The sequence below is a fragment of the Chenopodium quinoa genome, unplaced genomic scaffold (genome assembly GCF_001683475.1).
Source record: "Chenopodium quinoa cultivar QQ74 unplaced genomic scaffold, ASM168347v1, whole genome shotgun sequence".
In the NCBI taxonomy this organism is placed as follows: domain Eukaryota; kingdom Viridiplantae; phylum Streptophyta; class Magnoliopsida; order Caryophyllales; family Amaranthaceae; genus Chenopodium; species Chenopodium quinoa.
The window spans coordinates 1,758,886-1,770,093 of NW_018744757.1; positions in this window are offsets into that span (position 1 = coordinate 1,758,886).

The following is an 11,208-nucleotide window of genomic DNA, read 5'->3' on the forward strand; positions in this document are numbered from 1 at the left end:
TAAAATGAAGAAAAGGTGTTGTGTGTACAAGATGTTTAGTGGGAGCTATAAAGTCTTCTTGGTCTAGTATAAAGAGAAAATTATTCATTGCTTGAAGAGTCAAGTGGTGGGTAGTGCATTTTGTATGAAAAACCTTGAAGAGGATGATGAGTACATTTGGGATTCAAGATCTATAGTGATAGGTCTCGAAGGATGTTTGAGTTTGGTTAAGAAGCTTATATTGATAAGATTCTTATATTGATAAGATTCTTATAAGGTTCAACATTATATTGAAAGGAGTTTCAATCCCATGTAACATGACATGTTGCTTAATGATTCAATGCTTTGATAAAGGTTGATGAAATTAAGGTTTTGAGTGATGATCCTCATGCAATATGCAAAGGATGCATCATGCATGTCATGGACTATACTCGTCTATTTGATTCACGCGTTTTTAAGAACAAGTGATGATAGATTTCAATCGAAATCCAATGTGATGTTGGAATACAAATTAGAAATTCCTAAGTTCCTTTGTATAAGGACGAAGGAAAATCCTCAGTGTATGGAGATGAATATGATTATAAAATTTAGAAAATGCGAAAATTCATGTTTATGAGAATTTCTTGTGAACTCTACTTACTAAACCCCTTCCATGAACAAGGTATGAGAGTCATACTAAGATTCTTGGATTGTAGCAAGTTATGTAATTTGAGTTGTGTATGTTTTGAGAAAACATGTCACATAAGTAATACATTAAATTGCAGAATTATGTTTATTAAATGAAACAAAGTTTCAATCTTATTTAATCGTGGTTTCAATATTAAATAAAATGTCCAAAATAATTATGGATTGATGGGCTTATTAGGTTAATGACCTGGTGAATCAAACCCCACAGGTGAACAAAATCCATATATTATTATAGTTCTTAGTTCAGAATCATTAAAGTGGACATAAATGATTTTCATAAAATGAACTAGCATGTAAGATTGATTGGATAGCGCAGTTTCATGGGCTATAGGAGCATAGTGATTGTTTGGGGGTTTTCTATGTGTCCTTCGGGAGAGTTACAATTTCCTAGCAGACTTCCTTCTTACGCCTGTACCTGCACCTAGCCGACTTCCTTCTTGCGCCTGTACCTGCACAAGTAACGGAGACTCCGGATGGGGGGTGGGAGTTCCGCCTCCGAAGATTAAGTTAGTATCTTTTCGAAGTGGAATAAGAACAGTAAAAGCTTCTCGGTTCGAGAGCGTTTCGGTAGGTTTGGGCTTTTTGTGGTTGCAATTAATGTATGTGTGTCATAAATGAGGTCTACCCTTACTATTTATAGTAAGGGAGAACTGTACCTCAATTAGGGTATAAGGGACACGTGTCTGCAAAGGAATTGGGCCTTTGCAGACCGCTGAAAGATTGACACGTGTCAAGCCTTTATTGGACCACGTGTCTTAGGGTATTTTCACCCTAAACATCTGCCCCTCACAGATGAGATGTGGCAAACTCACGTGTCATCTGTGACAGACGTAGGGTGCATGGGGTAAGTGACGGTTCGTCTGCTTCCCCCCTCTTGAATTTCAAATTTTCGTGCAGAAGGTGACTGTTCGCCTTCTGCCTCTTTCTATAAGTAGGGTGGCTACCTCTTTCCTCCGCACTTTTTATTTTCAAAAATTTCCTGAGAAGCTCTGATACCGGCTGCTTCTTTCAAGACTTTCGAGCATCCGGTTTTCGCAAGAACTTGACATCTGCCTTCCGGCTGAGTGCGGATTTAGTAAGGTACCGTCTGCTTTCTCCCTCTTTGCCCCTAGATTAAGGACCTCACTCGGCATTTTGCCGCCTGGGTATATTTTGTCCAAAATTTCTGAATTACCCCTACCTCATCCGGGATTTCCCGTGAGGTTTTTGAAATATTTCCCTAGTTGTAAAATGCCCTCATCCGTCATTTTGCCGCATGGGGCTGGCTTGGGACAGGTCCAAAAATCCCCCTCATCCGGCGTTTTGCCGTCTGGAATGTTTAATACACTCCCATCCGGCAATGTGCCGCATGGGACCCCTTTGAGCCAACTTTGTTTTTATTCAGACTAGTCATAAGTAACCCCATCCGGCCTTTAGCCGTATGGGGGTGGTTTGATCAACCTTTGCTTTCAAACATCTTTCAAATTGCCCCCATCCGGCCTTTAACCGTATGGGGGTAGTTTGAGCAGCCTTGGCTTTTTCTCAAACATCATTCAAATTGCCCCCATCCGGCATTTAACCGTATGGGGGTAGTTTGAGCAGCCTTGGCTTTTTCTCAAACATCATTCAAATTGCCCCCATCCGGCATTTAACCGTATGGGGGTAGTTTGAGCATCCTTGGCTTTTTCTCAAACATACAAATAGCCCCCATCCGGCTTTTACCCGTATGGGGGTCGTTTGAGATTCCTTGGCTCAAACTTTGTTTCAAATTGCCCCCATCCGGCTTTTAACCGTATGGGGGTCGTTTGAGCAGCCTTTAGCTTTTTCTCAAACATACAAATAGCCCCCATCCGGCTTTTTACCGTATGGGGGTCGTTTGAGCAGCCTTGGCTCAAAACTGTTTCAAATTGCCCCCATCCGGCTTTTAACCGTATGGGGGTCGTTTGAGCAGCCTTGGCTCAAAACTGTTTCAAATTGCCCCCATCCGGCTTTTAACCGTATGGGGGTCGTTTGAGCAGCCTCGGCTTTTTCTCAAACGTTGTTTAAATTACCCCCATCCGGCGTCTAACCGTATGGGGGTTGTTTGAGCAGCCTTTAGCTTTTTCTCAAACATACAAATTGCCCCCATCCGGCTTTTAACCGTATGGGGGTCGTTTGAGCAGCCTTGGCTCAAAACTGTTTCAAATTGCCCCCATCCGGCTTTTAACCGTATGAGGGTCGTTTGAGCAGCCTCGGCTTTTTCTCAAACGTTGTTTAAATTGCCCCCATCCGGCGTCTAACCGTATGGGGGTTGTTTGAGTAGCCTTTAGCTTTTTCTCAAACATACAAATAGCCCCCATCCGGCTTTAAACCGTATGGGGGTCGTTTGAGCAGCTTTGGCTCAAAACTGTTTCAAATTGCCCCCATCCGGCTTTTAACCGTATGAGGGTCGTTTGAGCAGCCTCGGCTTTTTCTCAAACGTTGTTTAAATTGCCCCCATCCGGTGTCTAACCGTATGGGGGTTGTTTGAGCAGCCTTTAGCTTTTTCTCAAACATACAAATAGCCCCCATCCGGCTTTTAACCGTATGGGGGTCATTTGAGTAATTTCCAGCCCATCTCTGCTATCCCTCATCCGGGACTCCACCGCTTGGGGGGCTTTTAAATGAGCTTCCAATTAAACATGTCTGATCTATTTTTCTTTATTTCAGCTTCAAACACATTCGGAGATTTCCGCCTGTGTAGGTTTCAAGCCACCATCTCATCAAATTCCAACCTCCAAAGGTACCGTCTGCACCCTTTTTCAATTCTTTTTGTTAATTTTCCGGTTGCATAGATAGGATATGGACCCTTCAATTATACACTCGGCACAGTTTACGACTGCTGTCAGGCGGTCACCAGGCACGGCTGAGTCTAGGACTGGGACTGCCGTCTGGGGGTATTTGGGCGAACCTTCACCTACCTCGAATCCGACCGTCTCTGTTCATGTGCAGGACAGAATGGCTCGGATAAGATGGACAGCAGTTGACCCGGATTACAAATCCGACGACGCAGCCGAAGATCCGGCTGATCCCAGAAACGAGGACCAGACGGCAGGACCGTCTGGTGAAATTCCTTTGGAAGAAACCCTGGGGACTCGTCAAGATTCCCCGAGTGGTCCGAGCACACCGGGTGATAGCATATTAGAAGACTCTGATTCTAATGCCGAAGGATCCGGCGATGAATCTGCTGGAGAAGGGTCTGGGTCCGAATCTGAAGCCCCTGCACAGGAGGCTGAGCCTATTGTTGAGGAGGCCTACAAATGGCCGGCTAAGGGGGATCCGACTGACATGACCATGTCTGCAAGAGACGTGGTCACCCTTACTGCAACCCTTCCTGCCTTTCTTTTTAAAAGGAAACCAGTTGGGAAGGACTGGGAAATAAGAGTCCCGCCTGTTAATGCAACCGTCGTATGGGAGGACGACTTGGACCATGCCGATGATTTTTTCGGCTGTTATGAGGCGGCATTCAAAGCAGGCCTCCGGTTCCCCCTTCACCCCTGCATCAAGGACATTGCTGGGGTATGACTTGGGCGTATGGCAATTGACTCCTAACTCTTGGGTCAATATTTTGGGGTACATTGCCGCGTGTGAGCTGCAGGAGGTAAACCCCAGTTGGGAGGCCTTTTCACACATGCATTACCTCAGCCGGGCTCCGGGTGGGTGGAATGCCTGGTACACCCTTACCACCAACCAAGAATACATGATGACTTTGGAGAAGCCATCAAAGTGGACCAACTGGAAGAGCAAATTTTATGTCGTCTCTTCTCCTTCCACTTCCCTAAATCACCGGCTGCGGCGGTATAATAAGCACCCGGCATTACTGGGCAAAAAATGCGCGCTCCCGAAAGTGCCGTCTGAGGCCTGGGACCAAATAATGGAGACGGGTCTCTTCCTCAAAACGACCCATCTGATGGAGGACGGTAGTGAAATCATCGTCCCAAAGTTCTGGGTACCCCTCCCGGAATGGTTAAGGGACGAGTCCTTCTTGTCCCTTTGCAATCTAAGTTCCATGTTTAAAAAGAGTAGGTTCATTAACCCATCCGGTATTCTGACACCTGATTATGCGTACACGCTCTAACTCGAATTTCCCTTTTTTGCAGGTAAAGCTAAAAGAATGGTACCTCCTGAAAAGACACCTGCCTTCTCAGCTATTGAGCTGAGAAAGAAGCAAATCGAAGAGAAGAAGGCGGCACTGGCCGCCAAGAATGGAGTAAAACCTCTTCCATTTCTTACCGGATGACATATGATCTGCCTTTGTTTCTAACTGATTGCTTTGTTTCGACTATTTTCAGGGTGGAACCCAAGGCATGCCAAAATCACTAGCAAGCATGCACAAAAGACCGGCTGGTGTGATACCCCAGCCGGCTTCAAAAGCTCCAAGGCTGCCGGGTCCACCTTTAGCAGCTAGTCCTGCAAAGAGGACGTCTGACCCTGCCAGGCCAACCACTGCAGGGAAGAGTTTGCAGCTAACGCCGAGTGCTTCGGCGGGCCAGACCCGGATGGGATCTGGCTCAGATGCGGCTGGGGGGGATGGCACCCCACAGCCTGTACAAGGTAAAACCTCTGCCTTTGACCCCCCCTGGCCGCTTGGGCATATGAGAGTCAAAACTCAAGCAAGCCAGTCTGGGGGCTCCTCTGGCAGCCGCATGAATATAGGCGGCGCCTATGCCCAGTATCTGACAGATAACCCTTCCTTTGCAGATGACTCTACCAGCCGGCCCGACTACAACCAATACGCCAAGAGAATGGTCAAGACTCTGACCCGTTTTGAAAAGGAGGCGGTGCCGGCTGTACACCAGGTAAACCTGGATCGCATCAACTCTTTTCTTGCTGAGGTAAATAACCCGAATGCCCTATGCTTGTCTCAAGCTCTGCTTTTGCCGGATAAGTAGTAATTATCATCATTAGTTCTAACTCCTTTTCCGGTTGGTACCATAGGTGATGCTGAGAGTGGACGGGCTCCGAGTCCCCTTGCGTAAAAAGCAAGAGGAGGTAAGAGACGCTCAGAAGCGTGCCCTTGACCTAATTGACGTTAGTCAATTTCACACTATTAAATATGATTTGGCAACTAAAGAGAGAGAGTTGCAACAGGAGGAATTACTGAAAGAGGCTGTGCTGGCTGGGGATGAGGCCAAAAAGAAAGTTGATGAACTTGAGCTTAAGGTCAAGGACCTCCAGGCTGATCTCAGAGCTCTGGAAGGAGCTGACAAGGAAAATGCCAACCTCCGCCAGAAGAACAGCGAGCTGACTGTCCAACTCACTAATATTCAGGCGGCCCACAAAAAGGAGCTGAACGAGGAACTCAGCCGCCTGATTACAGAGAATGAAGCCGACTGCGAGGAGCGCATGAAGCTGGCTTGGGGCCTCATCCATCCGGACTCTGACTTTGACTATTTCAACCTCCGTTACTTGTATGCTTCTGAAGTTTATGAAGCTCGAGTACTCGGCACTCCTGCCCCTCCTCCTTTCGACGAGTGGGCTGAGAAGGAGTTAGGGTCAGAGCCGGATGGGGTGCCAATGGGAAACCAGCCGGAGCAACTGCAGGAGCAGACGACTGAGACTCAGGTTGGGCAAGCTCAAGGGTTGGAGCAGCCTCAGCAACAAGAGCAACAGCAAGATTGATATTTTCTTTCTTTTTTTACCGGCCTGCGTGCCGTGTATTTTCGATGTATCTTTCCCGGACAGGGGTCCGGCTAACATTTCAATTAATCTATTAACCGACACAGTCGGGTTTTCTATCTATTATTTGCATTTTTTTTTTTTTATATGCATTTTTTTTATATGCATTTTTACAAGTATTTCAGACGTTCTATATATGCCGGATGAAGAAGAGATACCACAATATGCCCCTGAAATGGCTACCTGTTTACCCCAACAGTAGACAGGCAATCGTTTCATGGAAGCCGGATGGGGGGTCAGTGACTGACCTAACCTTGCCCCGTCTGGTACAATTATATATAGGATGGGATGTAAAACCGTTTAGGTGGTTACGGTGGCCCATTAGGAATTTCATTTTTCCGGATGGACCTCTTTTGGGTCCTTGCCGGATTAATGCTAGATGCAAAGGATCATCTCTAACGGCTGCAAAATTGTTTGACAAATGCCGTTGAGTTATTGGATCGCTAGAACAATGTTCCACCCAGAAGGGAGCTGTTCTCTCCAGTGATTCACCCGGATGGACCTCTTTTGGGTCCTTGCCGGATGAATCCCAGATGCAAAGGATCATTTCTAACGGCTGCAAATCGTTTTAGACAAACGCCGTTTGAGTTATGGGATCGCTAGAACAATGTTCCACCCAGAAGGGAGCTGTTCTCTTCAGTGATTCACCCGGATGGGTGTCACCGGATGACTGCTCTTTTTGGAGCAGTGGTTTTAACAAGTGTTCTTCCGTCTGTGTTCTTGCACTAGACAGGTGCAAATACAATTGTATGAATGGAAATTATATGCTTTCACATTTCAATCCTTAGAAGTAGTACTTTTTCAAGTTATCTACATTCCAGGTACGAGGCAGCCGCATTCCGTCTGGGGTTTCCAGGCGGTATGTGCCGTTTCTAACTTCTTCAAAAATCCGGTAGGGTCCCTCCCAGTTTGGGGTCAGTTTCCCTTGTTCGTATGCCCTACCAGTTGCTTCAAGCTCCTGAAATTATTGATGCATCCGGCTGGGAGGTTACCAAACCAACGTTGAGCAATCCCTTTCAACGTAGCCGGGAAGCACCGGCACCATGCGGCATCATCCAAACCCTGCAAATACATCAGGTTGGTGTATGCCATAAGGTGATCTTCCGGGTTGGTGGTACCGTCGTAGGCGCCTACCAACACGTTTTTGATTTTAGACGGCTGGGTCATCTCGGTGATTTCTCTGGAGAACGCCGTTGGCTGTTCCCCAAGGTTGAGCAGCCGGAGCTGCCAGTCCATAGGCTGGACGGGCGACTGATGCTGCCCCCCGAAAATACCTGCCTGTGCATAGGGGGATCCAAAGGGCGTATACGGTGTTCCATGCACTGCCGGTTGGATCATATGGGGGCCGGATCGAGCGGAAACCTCGCTCGTCCGGCTGTCATTGTTTGTTCTCGAGTGCCTTCCTGAGGTGGCATTGAAGCTGTCTCGAAAGGTCGATGTTGATGCCAACTCGGATCGCTGAGTCTTTTTATCTTGGATGAGCGTCCGGGCATCAGAATAGACTTTCTTGGTTCCATCTGGCTGAATGTGCCGGACGGGCTTTCTGACTCCATCTATAGGAGTGTGCATCTTTGAGAAATCAAAGAGCCTAGCTGGCATGTCTGACTTCGGATGTGGGGTAGATGCTCTACCCTTGACTGTTTTGGCCGTCTTTTTACCGTGACGCCTTTCTTCCGCCTGACCCTTACGGGGGCCGGCTGTGTGGTCCAGAAGGCCTTTGATCTCTCCTTTGAAGCTCATCATCATATTCATGAGCTCATCTCTGGAGACTGGGGAGTCTCCAGCGGTAGAGGTTAACCCAAGCGGCCCCCTAGTTGGCTTGCTAGGAGCCGCCTGGTTCCCTTCCCGTTCTCTCTTATCTTTGGAACGGGTGTTCTTGGTCCTCAAAGAGCCATCCGCAGCGGTGTAGGCTTCCAAGTCATAGTTATCGGCTGTATCTTGGTCCGAATGGACCTCAACCTCCCCAGTAGGCAGATTGCCTTTACCAGGTAGTATAGGCTCAGATGTCATCTAGAAAGTACTCTCCCCACAGACGGCGCCAGATGTTTGGGGGTTTTCTATGTGTCCTTCGGGAGAGTTACAATTTCCTAGCAGACTTCCTTCTTACGCCTGTACCTGCACCTAGCCGACTTCCTTCTTGCGCCTGTACCTGCACAAGTAACGGAGACTCCGGATGGGGGGTGGGAGTTCCGCCTCCGAAGATTAAGTTAGTATCTTTTCGAAGTGGAATAAGAACAGTAAAAGCTTCTCGGTTCGAGAGCGTTTCGGTAGGTTTGGGCTTTTTGTGGTTGCAATTAATGTATGTGTGTCATAAATGAGGTCTACCCTTACTATTTATAGTAAGGGAGAACTGTACCTCAATTAGGGTATAAGGGACACGTGTCTGCAAAGGAATTGGGCCTTTGCAGACCGCTGAAAGATTGACACGTGTCAAGCCTTTATTGGACCACGTGTCTTAGGGTATTTTCACCCTAAACAGTGATGATGCTCGGTCAATCTCATGGATATGCATGAATGATGCATGATCGAACTATAGACCTACTTTGAAGTTCAAGTATAGCACTTTCGGATATATTAGTGGATTTCTTTTACATGAGTGGAGCACTGATTCCATTCAATGGCTGATTTGACTGTGGTACATTCAAACGTCTACCCATAACTGGAGATTATAAAGGATGTTTCCCGGTTACTTCAAAAGTTGAGTGGGAGCTTTGGTTGCCACAAGATTGGATTGAGTCTACCTATTTAATTAGGAATGTGTCTTGGCCCCTTGAAGAGGGAGAATTCAGAAAATGCATGGTCGTGCTCAAATGCATTACATAGTAATAATTTGTTCTGTGAATCTAACTCAGTTTTTTCAAGAAAATATTTGTACACTAATATGATCACGACATGAGATGCAATCATATTACCAAATCGACACACATTGACTTAAAGAATTTGAATATTGCGCACTTGTCTCAAACAAGTGGGAGATTGAAGGAGTTGTGTCTTCGATAAGTGCAATTATTAGATATATTAAGGATCACTATTATGGAGATAATAAGTTTGTTCTCTTGGGGCGTCATCATCTATTGCTAGACTATGAGAGATGATCTTTGGACTAGTTAAATAGTCCAAAGCCCGCTAGAATGGATGCTATGAGGTCACACACAATGGTATTGGGTTAAGCAAGTTAGAGACCCATTAATGGGCCTCATGAGTAATTAAATAATCATGAAATGGATTGGGCTAGCATAGTTAGATTAGAATTAGGTTTTGGGATTTTGACATGGGCACTTATTTAGAGATGAGATCTATAAATAAGATCCATGCCTAGGGTTGCATGCAAGCAGTCATAATTCACACACAGTGTATTTTGACATCAAGGCAACCAATCCCAAAACCCTAATTCCTCTCTCTAACTCACGGCTTTCTCTCTTCTCCCCTCGTTTGTACGGCCAGCCACCTTGGTGGCTCGTATGGTGGTTTGTGGTGGTTCATGGTTGGTTCGTTGCTCTCTCTTCTCCGTAGAAGGTCAATTGAAGGATTCAATTGCAACTAACTAGCATCAGGGGAGGTCTTAATCTGTGCCCGTGGACCAAGTAGAGGAATCACGCTTGGGGTTCTTTATCTCCCATTGTTCTTGCTCGATCGCACGTGGAATCATGCTTCAAAGGTACAATTATATGTTCTTTATGTGTTATGCATTAGATCTTCGGATTAGGTACTGTATGAATATGATTCATGTTTTTCCGCAATTAGTACCTATAAACTCCTACAGTATTGTAGGCGTCGCTCGAAGTGTGCCTACGTTAAAGCATGTTGTGAATATGCTTGGCACTCATAGGAAGTGAGAATTGACATTACGATTAGGGAAAATAAAGTAGGGAGCCGCCAACAAGTTTTTAAGGAACTTGTAAACCGTTCACGGATCATAAAAGGCAACCACGATAAGGGACAACGATAGGCAACAACGATTGACCCGTGAAGGTTACATCCCATTCATAATCCATGAGATTACTAACTCCATATGGTTCGGAACCACGAAAGGAGGATCAGGGATGATGGTACGAAGTGAGTCATGGAGTCACATTCGCCCGTATTGGCCTCTACTCGATTCTTATGGTGAAAAGTGATTCCTACGATCTCAAAGGCATACAAACAAAATATTCAATTTGCTCCAAACTATTATTAAGCTAAATTGGTTGAATATTAATGCAACATATAATTCTAAAATATTGTGATCACTTGAATTAATAACAAGATTAAAATGGAACATAAACCGGTTGTCCCAATTATCTTATTAGGCGTGATTTCAATTACATATTCCCTTTAACATACAATATGGTGATCAATAAATATAATAGAATAAACATTAATATTGGAAGCAATTCAACAATAATAGTGTTAGTCAAATCAAATAATAATAATAATAACCCTAATCATGATACTAGCAACAAGAATAAAAATAAGAATAATTAAGTGAATCAATTACTCACTTTCCGCATTTCCTTTAATTGCTACATCATGAATAAACTGTTAGTAACTTCAATAAAAAATATAAAGCAAATGAAAATTAAATTAAATAAATGTAGATTTGATTTGGTCCAAACCCTCAGTTATTTGTACCTTTCACACCTTGGTTAAAGTATATAACTTTGGGTATTGTATGAACTCCTTGGAATGCTTAGGGAAGGAATGGAAGAATAGGGAGGCTAGTGTTTAGGCCAAAGAGGGAGAAGAGAATGATTTGATGATCAAGCTTCTTGATGATTGAAAAAAGGGGAGATATGACCTCTATTTATAGAGAAAAAATAAGGGTCGAAAAATTAAGAAAAGATAAGAATTCGATTTGAAATAATACTCTTGCGATAGACAACAATT